A 12011-nucleotide genomic window follows, 5' to 3' on the forward strand; every position below is an offset into this window, starting at 1 on the left:
CAAAGCGGAATCAATACTCACTTCGTTTTGCAAATCAAGCTCATTATTGAAATTTCTCTCAATATGAGTTTTGTATCTTTCCCAATTAGCCTTGTTATAATCAAAAACAGAGCTCATAGGGTTTAAAACTGATTCATGTGATAAAGAAAAAGTTATTGGAAGATGGTCAGAATCAAAGTCAGCATGTGTGATCAAATCACTACATACATGACTTTGATCTGTTAGCACCAAATCAATTGTTGAAGGGTTTCTTACAGAAGAAAAGCATGTAGGACTATTCGGAGACAAAATAGAATAGTACCCTGAAGAACAATCATTGAATAAAATTTTGCCATTGGGATTACTTTGAGAATTATTCCATGAACGATGTTTAGCGTTAAAATCGCCGATTATGAAAAATTTCGAACGATTTCTGGTGAGTTTTTGTAAATCACCTTTAAAATAGTTTTTGTACTCGCGTGTGCATTGAAATGGTAAATATGCTGCGGCAATAAATAAAATCCCAAGTTCAGTTTGAACTTCAATTCCCAAAGTTTCAATAACTTTCGTCTCAAGATGGGGAAGAGCACGATGTTTGATTCGGCGATGAATAACAATTGCAACTCCACCGCCGGAACCCTGAATCCTATCATATCTATGAACCACGTAATTGGGATCATATTTTAATTCTATGTTAGGTTTCAAAAATGTTTCAGTAATAATTGCAATATGCACATTATTTACTGTTAAAAAATTAAAAAGCTCATTCTCATTGGCCTTCAATGAGCGAGCATTCCAATTTAATATTTTAATTGTTTTATTTAAAATCATTGCTCAATTTCAAATTAGAAACAATTTTAATAGTAAAATTTGTGCCTATTTGAATGGCTTCAAACATTGATTTTGCCTGCAACATGGCGTTCATAAGATCGAACATTGCCTGTTGCAAAAAAGAAAGTTTACCTGCCGTAATAGGCCCCAGGCAGTTGACATTAGAAAAAATATTTTCGGCAACAATATTAGCTGGAGTAATAGGTGTACAATTATTTTCTAGCGTGTTTTGCTTACCCATATTAACGGTCATTTTCGAACTACCAACACTAGGCGGTATAATGTTCGAACTACCTGTAACCTGTGCATAAGTTAAACGGATATGCAAAGGAGTAGGTAAACTATGCGTCACTGGTACGCTTGGAGAATTTTGTTTTGAAGTTGGTTTTAATTGAGAAATTGAATTTTGTTTACCTTGCCTTGCCTTAACAATTGCTAAACGGACTGGGCATTGATAAAAATTCGACATATGGTTGCCGTTACAATTCGCACAGCGAAAATTTTTACTCTCTTTCACAGGACATGTGTCCTTTTTGTGAGAAGAGTCTCCACAAATGAGGCATTTTTGGTCCATGTTACAAAACTTTGAACCATGGCCATAACGTTGGCAAATACGGCATTGGGTGAAATGCTTTTCACCTCCGCCAAACTTTCGATATAATTCCCATTTTACACGCACGTTACATAAAGCATGTGCTTTTTCAAAATATTTTATGTTATTAACCTCACTGCGGTTAAAATGAATTAAATAATTTACAAGGGAAATTCCAGTTCGCTGACTGTTTTCGCCTCGTGATTTTTGTTTCATCAGAATTACTTGGGTAGGGGCTATACCAAGTAATTCTGTCAAAGTAATTTTGATCTCATCAACGGTTTGATCGTTGGTGAGACCTTTCAATACGACCTTGAACGGCTTGGCGCTCTTCGTATCATATGTAAAAAATTTATACATCTTTTCAGTTAAATACTGAATAAGACGAATCCATTCTTTCAATGTTTGGGCCAGTAAACGGCATTCGCCTCTTCGGCCAATTTGATAAGTAACTTTGACGTCGGAGAGAAACGTAGAAAGTTCTCTTTTAAAAATATTAAGTTCAGAAGCAATAGTTACCACAATAGGTGGAACTTTCTCCTTTTTTACAGAAATTTCACTTTGAATAGTTTTACTTTCGAGCATTTCAATTTCGCCGGCTCAGGAGCGGGGGCCTAGTGTGGTTGGTAACGTCTCCGCCAACCACGCTCGACGCCTGGGTTCGAATCCCACCGCCGACATAGGTGTCGATGGTTGTGAGGTGGCGTGATCCACTCACAACCAACCCAACTGGTCTAGATTCAATCCTAGCCGACACCGGGAGATTTTCTGAGGCGAAAAATCTCTGGGATCACGCCTTCCATTGCATGAGGAAGTAAAGCCGTTGGCGCCGGTCCGTTAATAAACGGGTCGTGAGTTAGGGTCCTGTAAGTCGCCTCCCTGGGCGTCGGTGATTGGCCACAACAGTGGCGGAACTAGACCGACGGAAAATAAGCGAGAATAAAAAAAAAAAAAAATTTCGCTATAGGCAGTCAAAGACCAGTCCACAAGCAACCGAAAATACGTCTGATCTGTCGGGCTGCTCAAGACGCACTGAGTGTAGCAACAGTGTTATTATTGTCAATACGGGGTGTTGATAGCTCACTTAAAATCCTTTAAGAGGTGATAGAGGACCCTATTAGATGAAAATAAATCCTTCTACGCAAATGATCCAAATGCAACTACTGCAGAGTTATTCACTTTTTCAGTTTTCGGTTATGTTTGCCTTTTATGTGGTCTAGCACAAGAAGTGTGATAGTTGGCTCAATTCTGTTGGTTTCATTGGAAAGCCGAGAAAATTTCGTAATCAATAGTGTCTTAAAAACGTCCAACTAGGGGAATTAAGAAGCACTTAGAAAGGAATAAATGTGAAATAAAATGTTTTTCGAGAACCTAACTGCCATTTTCTGTCTGGTATGTGTGATAAACATGGATTTTGTAGTTATTTAAATGAAACATTGAAGTCTACTCTACAAGTTGTTCTTTGACATCAAGCATCTAACTCTATTAGTTTAGCCGCTATTTCACTTTAAAAGCAATAAGCTGCGCCGTCATTCAGTGTTGTAAGGATCACAATTTTCTGCTCCACTCTTTTACGTAGACGCGTCGTTGAATGAAAGCGCAGCACATCGACATCGGAGACTAAGACACTATTATCGTTTGTAGGCACTACAAGGTTAACTTCCTTTCCGCCTCCTTCCGGTGTTCTGCTATAGAGGTGCTCATCAAAAACTGCTTTTACCTGTCAATCACCTCGCCCTCGCTAGTAATATAGTTTCCCTCCTCGTCTGGACTAAATGTGTAGGCCTTACGGGATCGGCTAACCTTCTCGTAAAGCTATCGCATGTTATTAGCCCGAAACAGTTGCGTCAGCTCTTCACGATCTTTGTCCTCCTGCTGGCGTTTTTTTACTCAGAATCGTGGTCAACTAATTGAGAGCTCGTCGGCTTTTCCTAGCTAGTTTTTTCCTCTCCATCGCTTGCTGGTATTCCCCGTCAAACCAGTCATTATGTGAGCCGTTGCGGTGATCTAAATCTATTTTTCGAAAATGAGTTTTTTGCCTAAACCGCATCTACTCAAGAAGCTGAAGTTGGGAGATTAAGAAAATTGCGATAAATCGAACTTTATAGCTGATTTAAACCGTGTCGAAATTTCGCCCGAAACATAAGGGACGATCCATTAATGATGTCACGCAAAATTTGGAAAAAATTAACTCCCCCCCTCCCCCTTGTCACAAGCTGTCACAACTTCCTTGACCCCCCTCCTTAATTACGTCACGTTTTTACACCGCCCCCCCTCCCCCTTTTTTGGTAAAAATTGATTGAAAATCGCGAAATTTGTAAGGAATGCATATTTTCTTGATAAGAACGATTTTACTAAAAGAAAAACTAAGAGAAAGGACTATTATAGAAGACAACTAGAAAAGGCGTTTAGTTCGTAGTCCAATGATGCTGTTGATGGAGTCGCATATCGACGACATAGAAAGCCGAGACAATAACTGTAGCATCATTGCTGATTTTTGAAAGCCATCAATATTCAAGTCCTCTTCTTCAATCAATTCGCAATCCAAATCTTCTCCATGTGTTACGAAAGCCAAGCATTTTTATTTACGTTTTGTCACAATTTTTGTATTGATTGGATTGAGAGACACTAAAACTTAATGAAATTGCGCTGTCATTCATAAACGAACATGCACGTTGAAACAGAATTAACGAACATTATGCTTTTAGACGAGAAGAAAAATTGTCATTCATTTTATGTAAAGCAAATCTTAAGCAAAAAAAAGATCGTAGAACTATACATAAATGATGTAAAAATCATAAACAGTTCTGAGTTGAACTCTGTGGTTAGGTATGTGACTTATTTATTTATTTTATTAATTTTTTTTTTTTTTTTTTTGAGTTAAAATGTGATGTCACACTCAAGCTAAACCCCCTCCCCCATATGTCACAAAATGTCACAATAATTGAAACCCCCTCCCCCCACTAAACGCGTGACATCATTAATGGATGATCCCTTAATGGCCATTCTGTTTCGGAACAGAGTGGTCTATGTACATAAATCGGTGTAATACTATCATGTAACACGTAACATGTAGCATATTACATGTGATAAGTAACATGTCACTTGTTCTGTATATGTCACACGTGATTTGTAACATATTACACGTAATGTACCACGAAAAATGTAACATGTGAAATATTATCTAATATGCAACATGTTGTGTTACTTGTAATGTTACACGTGACAACTTACATGTGACTTGCTATATGTATCATATAACATGTGACACTAGCTATTTTACCGTCATTTTCTTTGTCATTTACCAGGTTTATGTACATAGGCCACTCTGTTCCGAAACGATTTGAGGATTCCAGTAAAAATATATGAAATCAGAGTGGTCTATGTAATTGGGGAGATAAAATTACTTACTTCGCAAAGAAACTGTTAATTTTATGTATTCCCATGTTAAACCACTTTATAACCTTTATATTAGAACATTTTGTTTCAAAGAATCCGTTGAACAGAATTTAATTCAGAGATTTTTTAAAAATTGCCTCTCCTGAAAAATTTGCTCGATGGCGCATGGACCACTCTGTTCCGCAACGGCTCATGTCAGCTCGACGATACCTCATCTAGTACCGCGGTTACGGCCTCTGGGATGGTCGAACTAATAGCGAATTACCTTATTCCACTGTGTGCGGGTAAAACTGCCGAGGAATAATGAAACGTCATCGCCATTTAAGACGCAAGTAAGAAAGAGATATCAGATAATTGTTCACGAACTTAGCACGTGCAGTGGTGGATTGAAGCTGACAAATTTTACAGTGCGCTTCGGACAGCACGGCGGGTCAAAACTGGGTCAAAATCGAGCGAATAAAGAAGGGTTTTGACAGCAGTTAGTGCGCTTCCAGGTCAAAACGAGGTGAGCTGGTGGAATAAAGAAATTCGCTATAAGCTTGCTCCATCTGTCGTTGACAGACGAAGCACATCGTTCCTCCGTGGAAGGTAGTGCCTCGTCAAGTAAGCGTGTTTTGTTCTCAGCAGCTTGCGAGTTGTGCAACTACCGGATGTTTGGCCGAGGAGGACGGTTTAATCGTGTATGAAATACCATAGATAGTTTTTAGCGCACATGTACTGCTACTAGGTGGTGGTAAGATTCTATATCCGCATCCTGAAGAAAGCGTATTTTTGTGACATTCGAAAAAAAAACGGCCTTCAATTAGAACTTGGTTAATTTGATTTGTTGTTAGGTGGTCAGGTGATCCTCAGTTGACTTTGTGCATATCTTTGCGTGGAAAAAGGTGCTTTTAATCACCAGGCCTCAGGAAGCTGCGAAGTTAATGCATCGTTGTTGACTATTAGGACCTTTAATTTCAACAAACACATCCTTGTTGATCATGCGCAGTACTTGGATTCTAACTGCTCGACCAGCACCCTGTCTCCGGCAACAAAATTTAGCGACTTGCAGTCCCAAGTACCGAGTTTCTATTCGTGGTCCGTTTTTCCTGGCTCAGATCGGTGCCGGATGGTCCGGGTTATATTTCCTTGATTATTCGTAGTGTAAATGTTTAGGTAGGTTGCCTTACTAGGGCCTCGCGATGGAACTGCCATCTTGGTTTTAACTGTTGTTCTCTCGAATACAATACGTTTCCTAATTCAGCCTCCCGCTCTGGGTCAGACGCTGCTGTGAGCCGCCCCTAACCTGGAAAACAGACTCTCAGAAAGGTTGGGAGTTCTCCGAGGAGATCAACCACCAAGGGTTAGTTACCATTATCTTCGCTTGGCTACTCGTATCCCGGCTATAGATAGGAATTGCAAGGCAGGATGCTACGGACCACAATGGTGTTTATTTTATGCCTGCAAGCAGGGATCGTCTAACTACTCAGAGCTGTGCAACAAATCTTCGTGCGTCTCGCAGATTCTTGTGCTCGTCTCCAGTTTTTGGAAGGAGTAAGAGACGAAAGAGCGAGAGATTTTCTATCGGAGAGTCAGGGATCGGATGCTACTCGTTTTTTTCGAGCAAAGCACACGCTGTTGAGAGACTGCACATTAATTTCTAAAGAGACGAGAGCAGTTCAGATTGCACTGTACCTTCGTTTCCAAAGAGACGAGTAAGTGCAGTTCGCATGTCACAGCACACTTTATCTGCCTCGTACCGGAGATGTCTCTTACACTTAAGTGCAATGAATGCAGCTATCTTATTTACTTTGCTTCATCGCAGCGGATCCACGATGCGTATGAAAAGTGGCGGTGATATGCTATCTCGTTTGCACACACACTGATAAGTTAGCCTTTGAAACATGACGCGATGCCAGTTAGCTGAATGAAAGCGTTCGAAACTTGCTATGAAGGTTACATTAAAATTTTTGTACGAGCTAGCAGGAAGATGCAAACGGACAAAATTTCCACACAGCGCAGACATAATCAGGATTGCCACCAGTCTTGTCCACTTACTCATCTTTGTGCATTTATCAACACAAAAATTGCATCACATCAGTTTTTTAGAACGCATTGTGATGAGCAAGAAAAAAAGCACAACCTTATTGAGCGATGCCTTTGCGCGTAGGGAGTGTGGAATAGAACTACACACATGAGTAGGCAAGCCAAACCTGCGTGCTGTTGAGTAAATTTACTGTGTCTGGGCTAAATTTATCATAGACCTGCACCGTGATAGTAAAAAAAACTCAGTGAGCATAACACAGTGAGTAAAGCGCAGAGCCCTACGTAAACGCTACAGAACATGTTATTGAGGAAACAGTCAGAAAAGTTTCCCCAGCTAGAATTTTCATCATAGTGCCCTTATCAATTAGAAATAAATGTGCGCTATCTACATTTTATCAGTTGCAATCGAGAAAGTCTCACTGCGGGAGCTTTATGCGCTAACTCTTTACAATACAAGCTTTCTGATGTTGCATATTTTGCTTTCTTCACACAGTGTGCATTTGCTTTTAGCGCGTGAAAAAAATAATCAACTCATCCGTTTTTTTTTTCAACATGCTTCAGTGTTCTGTGCATATTATATGAGCCTCTTTGTTACACACGATGAGTATGCCAAGACTGGTTGCCACTAACATTTTCGAATAATCTGGGGGAATGGTTTTTTACGCGAGGGATACATACCTCGTAAAAATCCGCGTTCATACGAAAATCCGCGAAAGAAACGCGTCAATTAAAAAGCCGCGTAAAAAATGCCTAACTCAAAACCGCGTAAACCATACCAACAAAAAAGGCTTCAGAAAAAAACCCGAGACGCTCTACGACCAATATTCGGAATTGTTTTCTTTGACGATCATTTCTTTTTTTTTTGTGTTTTACTCAATAAACACTTAGGCGGCGTCCATTAATTACGTAACGCTCATAGGGGCGAGAGAGGTATGCTTACGAGCGTTACGATTTGTTACACAGAGGAGGGGTGGGGGGGTGTGAGTTCAGCGTTATGTAACTAAAAATCTCTGGAAAGACTCTCCAAAAACGAGCATTTTTATCAGGCAAATCCTTCTACAGCGTTACGTAATTTTTATGAGGGGGTAGGTGCGGGCGTAACGTTTCGTTACATATGGGGCGGTGGGTGTCCAAAAATTGGGTTGGGCGTTTTTATTTTCAATGTTTTTTTTTTCGCGGTGTATATTTTTCGGTATTTCAACCCATGGAAACATCTGTGCAAAGTTTCTGCCTGTTATTCGTTTTTATGTAATTGCAAAACTTTTCAGCTTGAACGAACGTCAGAGAAAATTTTAAAAAGTTATATGTGTTTCAGTTTTACATAAGAAATGCTATATTTCAGGTTGCCGACATAATGCACTCTTGCGATAACTGAATAAAATTTGCAATTGCAATAATCAGCCTTTTTCAAGGTTATTAAACATATTTGTTAGTGAACGATTTATATCAAATTGCAAGTTGGACGTCTTAAGAAAAACGGTTAACTCGACTTTACAGCAACCTTTCGAACTCCATTGTAATGGACTTCTTCCAAGCACCATTTAGAATAGTGCGAGTGCGATTCATTCAAGTTCCAACGTACGTCCTGTCTTCACTTCTGGATGACACTCCCGGGTCCGGCTAGGAAGCCGGACCATTTTAGATACCACATGGCGACCGTGCCAAGTGGCCGGAGCCTGGGCCTATTGGCCGGAACGAAAGTGAAACAGAAGTGAAGAATTTAATAAACTAAACGAGTGCAAATAACTGATTTAAACCCAATAAGCACCAATGGATTGGGACGATACGACAAAATCTTAGCTACACTACTAACTACCATACCACAACACAAAAATTGAAAAAAAACTAACAGCGAAAACTAGAAAAAATAAAATAAAAATAAGCAATAGGCAAAAAGAATACAAGAAAAAAAAAATAATAATAATAAAAATTTCCAAAAAATTACAATCAACGTTCGACAAAAATCGACATCGACATTACATTAAAAATATATTTTTAGGCATATTGCCGGATATGAGGAAATTCCAGAGATAAATCTTTTCAAATTTAAATAGTATCTGATTTCAGTATTTCTGATGTAGATTTCAAAATAAATGTAGAAGGAAGTATTTATTTTAGAGAATATTTGAAAACAAATTGAAAAAACAAAAACAAAAAAAAACTACAATAATAATTATTTCTACATTACCAATCATATGAATATGAATTTTGAACAAATTTTAATTTATGAAATTCAAATTTTTCCCTAAGAGGGGTGGTGTAATGGACTTCTTCCAAGCACCATCTTCTACTATATAAAAATGGAATTCCGTAACGCTTGATCTTATTGATATTATTCCCTCAGTCTCTGAGGTGTACAGTAATCATCATCATTTTGAATCGTTCTAAATCAAAAATAATAAGCGGTGACATGTGTTTTTTTTTACATTGAAATGTTTGTTGATGTTCAGAAAAAACATTTGAGGGAAAATAAAAAGTATCTGATTACAAAAACTTGAGATGATATTCACAAAACTACGTAAAACATGCAAAATTATGACTTTTTATGCTGAATTTGCCTCTAAATCAAAATTCAAAGCGATGACATGTGGTTATTATTCTATTAAAATGTTTGCTAACGTTCAGGAAAGACATTTGAGAAAAAATAAAAAATATCTGATTATTAAAACTTGAGATATTATTCACAAAACTACGTAAAACATGCAAAATTATGAATTTTTATGCTGAATTTGCCTCTAAATCAAAATTCAAAGCGATGACATGTGGTTATTTTTTCATTAAAATGTTTGTTAACGTTCAGGAAAGACATTTGAGGAAAAGTAAAAAGTATCTGATTACTAAAACTTGAAATATTATTCACAAAACTACGTAAAACATGCAAAATCATGAGTTTTTTAGCTGAATTTGCCTCCAAATCAAAATTCAATGCGATGACATGTGATTACTCTTTCATTAAAATGTTCGTTCGTTTTGAGGAAAAATAGAAGGTATCTCAATGCTGAAAGTTGAGATATAATTCACAAAACTACGTATGTTTGAAGATGATTTATGTATACAGCACAACAATATCGCACGCTAGCCTTCTAATAGCGTTCTTGATCAACCAGATTAGTTGGGAGAATTCGTTATCTATATTGTTTTTAGCACATTTTGCATGTTGTTGGATAAGTACAACGATACACCGTGTCCCAGTGCTGAGCCGAAGAAAATCTTTTCGACCTGATCGGGCATTGAACCCGATATCACAACCGTGTGAGAGCCAATCGACATCGCTAACCACAGAGCCACGGGGAATACAGAATACAGAAAAACGCATCAAAATACTTTTTTTGAAATTTATACGTATTATACAGTCCCTCTACAATTATGGGTCAGTCAACGTGTTGCCTGAAAGTTCAAAAATGAATATAAAATCGGAAAAATTATCAACCACGAATGCTTTACTATCTATTTCTGTGTTCTGATGTATACTTTCGATCGACAATTAGTTTTATTGCAGCTGATGTGTGTAAATCGGTAAGGACGAAAAATATCATTTGCATAGCAAAAGACACAATTATGGGTCGCTTTCGGCATTCAAGATCATTTGGTCTATAAAATCATCAAAAAAAGTTATCTAAAAAGTTATTTCATTGTTGTAAAAGCTTGATAATGTTGTAAAAGCTTGATCATTTCATTAAGTCGTGATGTATTATCATGCAAAAGTAATAAAAACACCGCAAAATGTAGCATTTCTACAATTATGGGTCACTTTACTTAATGCACGGAGCAGAATTATTTTTTTCGGTGACATTTTCAAAATTAAATCTTTTCAGTCGTATGAATAAGGTTAGAAGTGAGTTCAGCAAAATAACCTAAAGAGCTATTTGGCCAACAATTTCAATACTTCCAAAAGTAGAACTCCTTACGTCTTTTTGAAATCCAAAATGGCGACTTCCAGTTTCTGTAAATCAGCCTTAAATCACAAAATGCAATCCAATAAGGAAACTTCCGTTCTGTGCGTTCTCGGAATATTGAAGTACTAAAAGTGATGATGGACATATAAGATGTGAAATATTTTTTAAGTGGGTTGAGCTAATGCAACAATGAAGCATAAAAAAAAGTCTTGGCTTCGAAACCTTTAATCCCGTGCATCGCCGGGAGCGTTCAACTAGTTTAGAATATAAGTGAATATAAAACAAGCGGTGCGATCATATATCGCATCAGCACAAAACGTCGGTGCGATCACCCGACTTGTGTCTGCAAACAGTCAACGACAGTACAAACAGGATTTTGTTGTACCCCAGCCGCACAGCTGCAACATGCAACAGCGTAATAAACTGTTATGTGGCTGAAAGCACAGTTCATCATGCTATCTGCGTGCATCCGACACGGGATAATTTTGATTGTCCTCTTCCCGAGCCATAATACGATTCAAGTGTTACTGTGAAGCGTGGCTGAGGTTGCGTCTTGCGTAACTAAGGAAATGACATAGCTTGAAAAAAGGCGGAGCCATTGACAACATGAATCTGAAATAAACATCGCGAACAGAAAGCGAACGTTTATTCGTTAGTCGCTACCTTTCCAATTGATTTTTAGTTCATTTTTCACTGGTTTGCAAAAAACTAGTTGAAAAAATATGCTAACTATTTTACCATGACTTTGAGGGAAACTTCACCTATCGATTAAGGCATTTGTGATCAAGATGTGTTTAATGAAAGTTACAATGCGTGCATTTAAAACGTCACAACATTTTCATAACTCTTCTGATTTGTTTATGAATTTTAACTGTTACCACTGCCTTTGCTTCAGTTATGAACCACTCATATGAATGTTACATATTTTTTTTATAATTTAAGTGATGTTTGTTGAACAATATTTCTGCTTATACCTACCTAAATCCCTTAGCACTTTCCATTATTTTTATTTAAAAAAAAAAAAACCCAAGTAAGCACTAGAAATTTATTTCATTTTTTTCATTCAGTTGTGATACTAAAAGCATGTCCAGCTCAAGTATGGTTTGTCATAACATTAGATATTTTTTTTTTATTTTTTTTATTGTACTTTTCACTCTGTTCCAGCTAACTTGAAATTTTCCAACGATACTCCTATTGAATTTATCATTGTTTTATTACGTTCTGTGATCGTTTCCAGAAAAAAACACAATGACAATCATTTCCTAACCGTTCGTTACTGATTTGATCGT

The 12011-nt window shown here is 37.6% G+C and overlaps 1 protein-coding gene across 7 annotated transcripts in view; it reads left to right on the forward strand.

Moving 5' to 3' along the window:
* Positions 1–12011, forward strand: part of LOC129726143 (serine-rich adhesin for platelets) — a 217588-nt gene that overhangs the window by 126223 nt on the left and 79354 nt on the right. The window lies entirely within an intron of this gene.

Source organism: Wyeomyia smithii, chromosome 2 (assembly GCF_029784165.1).
Source record: "Wyeomyia smithii strain HCP4-BCI-WySm-NY-G18 chromosome 2, ASM2978416v1, whole genome shotgun sequence".
Classification (NCBI taxonomy): domain Eukaryota; kingdom Metazoa; phylum Arthropoda; class Insecta; order Diptera; family Culicidae; genus Wyeomyia; species Wyeomyia smithii.